General features: G+C 42.9%; 1 non-coding gene across 1 annotated transcript; it reads right to left on the reverse strand.

The window, feature by feature from the left end:
- Positions 1–2,374: 2,374 nt before the first annotated feature.
- Positions 2,375–2,493, reverse strand: LOC145400573 (5S ribosomal RNA). The gene has a single exon (XR_013897457.1). It is a non-coding gene; the product is annotated as a 5S ribosomal RNA (ribosomal RNA).
- Between the last annotated feature and the right edge of the window lie 1,118 nt (positions 2,494–3,611).

Below are 3,611 nucleotides of genomic sequence, written 5' to 3' on the forward strand. Positions count from 1 at the left end.
TACTATACACTTTTCCTATTACACTAAGAAGACAAATGCCCCTATGATTACCACACACTTCTTTTTCCCCTTTTCCTTTGTACAAGGGAATAATTATTCCTGACTTCCAATCCCCCGGGACTCTATCTTCCTCCCAGGCCAATCTGCACATCTTCCACATCCATTCTACTACTATCTCTCCCCCATGCTTCAGCATTTCACCACACACTCCATCAATTCCTGGGGCTTTCCCCAATTTGACTTTCTTTATTGCTTCAACAACTTCTATCCTACTGAAATCAGTACTTATGGAAAATCAGTACTTATAAAAAAAAATGGAATTATTAAATGGAAACACTTTGGAAGGGGGATTATAAGAGGTCCACGAACTCTCTTTTCCATCTTTTGCAGACTAACGCACAGTATTTGTGTGCACTTGTTTCCTGTTACGTGTGACCTCAAATGACCTCGGAAGTCAACCTCAAATAGCCAGTGTCCGAACTGAAGGCCATGTGAGTTTCCATGCTAAAAGAATTGGGCCACAGGGGTATACGGCGTTGCCCGGGCCGAAAAGGCGAACACTTTACCGGCGACCTCAAATGGCCCAGATCTTAATCTTAACTCCCCTAAAACCATCCTTGGGTCACCCTGATTCAGAATATACGTGAGTCTAGGGGTCTCTGGCCAATGGTTAAGGCGTGACTGAAGGACAAACAAACAAACAAACATGGCGACTTTTATATACGTAGATGAAACAAACTGAAACTTACTGAAGAATGGAATTAATGTGATAAACGAAGGTAAGTAAATACAACTTCAAAGAAGGGACAGGAAGGTAAACCTGAAAGAAAAGCAGTACTAAGAATTAAAGCGAATGTAAAAAGAAAGTAGGCTACTAAGGAAAAGAGGGAAACAAAGAAGAATAATCATTATTAGGACCAAAGGAAAATCTTTAAATAATATAGAAAGGTAAAATACAAAAACAATACTAATCAAAAGTCAGGAAGGCAAAGGAGATATACAATGAAGAAAAATTAGGCAGAATGTGAGGAACATAAGCAAAAGCCATTAAGAAATAACACGAACTCAGATTTCTTGAAGAAAATAGGGAATAAAAGAAAAGGTTAAAAAAGAATAAAGCACCAGGACTGAGGGAAGAATACTCAGAAATGAAAGAAATAAATGGCGTTAATGAAGAAAGGAAGGAATTACGCAAGAAGTGGAGAAAGGCAAGTGTTGTATAAAATACTCTCTCTCTCTCTCTCTCTCTCTCTCTCTCTCTCTCTCTCTCTCTCTCTCTCTCTCTCTCTCTCTCTCTCTCTCTCTCTCTCTCTCTCTCTCTCTCAGTCAGTCAGTCACGGGCTGTCTGACCTGGGAAAATTAATTTTCCTTCATGAGAGAGGTGTCACCACGGGACGGGGAGGAGAAGGAGACCACGAACAAGAGATAGGGAGGGAGGAAAGCGTGAAATTTGGAGGATGGGGGAGAGGTGAAGCAAGGGAAGGAAGAGAAACGAAGTAGGTGATGGAGAGACGGAAGAAGGGGAAGAAGTGAGGCAGGGTAGGAGTGTAAGGAATTAAAAGAGGGAAGGGAGGGGGTGGGGGAATGGAGGGGTGAAGGTGGACATGAGAGGATGATCTAAAACACGGGAGAGAAGAGAGTGAGGGAGGGAAGGAAAGATGAGGCAAGAAAAGATGAGGGAAAGAAAGAAAAGAGGTAAAGGAATGAACGATCGAAAAAGGGGATAGAGAACTGGAGGTAGCCTAACAGGGGGGAGAAGAAAGGGAATACTGAAGGAGAGAGGGAAGTGAGGGAAGAGGACGGGAGAGCATAGGATGGCAAGGAGGAAGGAATGGAGTGAAGAGTGGGGAGAAAGAAAGAAGAGTGAGGAGGGAAAGGAAGGGAGAAAAAGGGACAGGAAGGATAAAGGAGGCAGATGGGAATTGACGACTGTGAACAAGAGTAGTGGGAGGAACGTCCAGCGTCGTACTTTATATTTTGTTCTTGCTATCTCCACACAGGTATATCTGGCTGAGGAGAGGCTTTATAACTGAAGAATTCAGGTATAGACTTAATGAAAGCCGTCACAACTAGATGCCCTTCATTAAGTTGTTTTAAGTCGTGTACTGATAGCCTACTTAAACTGAAAACTGCCAGTATATTGAAGTGACTGAGGCATAACCTGTGCAGTACACATACACTTAGGTCCCTATTCTCGTCTGGTAAGGAAGCTCCTTAACACCTCTTCCTTAGCGATTTATTATGGATGTGTCTTTTTAATATTCATTCATTCATTGCCAGACGCCATGTATCCCAAACGGGGTGGCCAACGGCTTAGAGTTGTTTTACAGGGAGGGGCACTAATCCTCCACCAACCCCACTTGACACGTAGGGATGCCAACAGCATCTGGTGTTCCCAGGCGGTCACCCATCCAAGTACTAACCAGACCCAACGTTGCTTAACTTCGCTGATCGGACGGGAAGCGGTGTACTCAACGTGGTATGGCCGTTTTTAATATCCATTTATTTAAAGAGAGTATGCCGATGTTTGAAGGATTTATGTAGCATGGAATAGGACAGTACGGTGTAATAGGCAAAATATATAACTGAGCGAAAGATGGCAGTGAGCTTCCTTAACCGACGAGAATACGGGCCTTAGAACAGACAGATCACACAATACCAAAGAATGACAACGAATTCACACACACACACACACACACACACACACACACACACACACACACACACACACACACACACACACACACACACACACACACACACACACACACACACACACACACACACACATACAAGGATGGGATATAGGACACTGGTGAACTTCTTAAGTAGGACAGGACCTTGTCAGTATGTCTCAAGAGAAAAGTACACTGTGTATTCAATGATCCATTGCTTCTGCAACTCCTAAATTGGAAACCATATGTCTAATAAACTCCTATGCACGTAAAAACATCGGTACTCAAAACGGAATAGAAATGATTAGATTAGGTATCTCTTACAGCGAAGTTCTTGGATAAAGGAAAAATGAAAGAAGAGGATAATATCATTGCAATTATAACACACACACACACACACACACACACACACACACACACACACACACACACACACACACACACACACTAACACACACACACACACACAAACACACACACACACACACACACACACCAACAAGAAGATGGACAGTCAGAGTAACGAAGTTGCAACCCAGAGGTGGAGTCAGAGGAAGATGCAGAGAACAAGATGGAAATAAGACATTGAGAGAAATTTTGGGTCTAAATGGAACAGGCTTACAACCAATAAATCAGAATGGAGACAGATAGGCGAGGTCTTCGTGTGCTGTTTCAAGCTGGTCCTGATAATGACAGTAATTCTGATGATATTGAATGGTACAAATACACATAGTGGAAAGGAAGCAATGCCATATTGTTATGACTGGATTCCGAGTTGCAGTACAACAGATTTTACTGCATTCACGCACGCACTAGGCATAAATGTTTTGTTAGTGTGTGTGTGTGTGTGTGTGTGTGTGTGTGTGTGTGTGTGTGTGTGTGTGCAGTGGGGGATGGTGCTATATAAAGTTACATGGACGGGATGGATCTAGAGCT

This window comes from Coenobita brevimanus, chromosome 52 (assembly GCF_032717465.1).
Source record: "Coenobita brevimanus isolate Jiangsu-jjx chromosome 52, ASM3271746v2, whole genome shotgun sequence".
Lineage (NCBI taxonomy): Eukaryota > Metazoa > Arthropoda > Malacostraca > Decapoda > Coenobitidae > Coenobita > Coenobita brevimanus.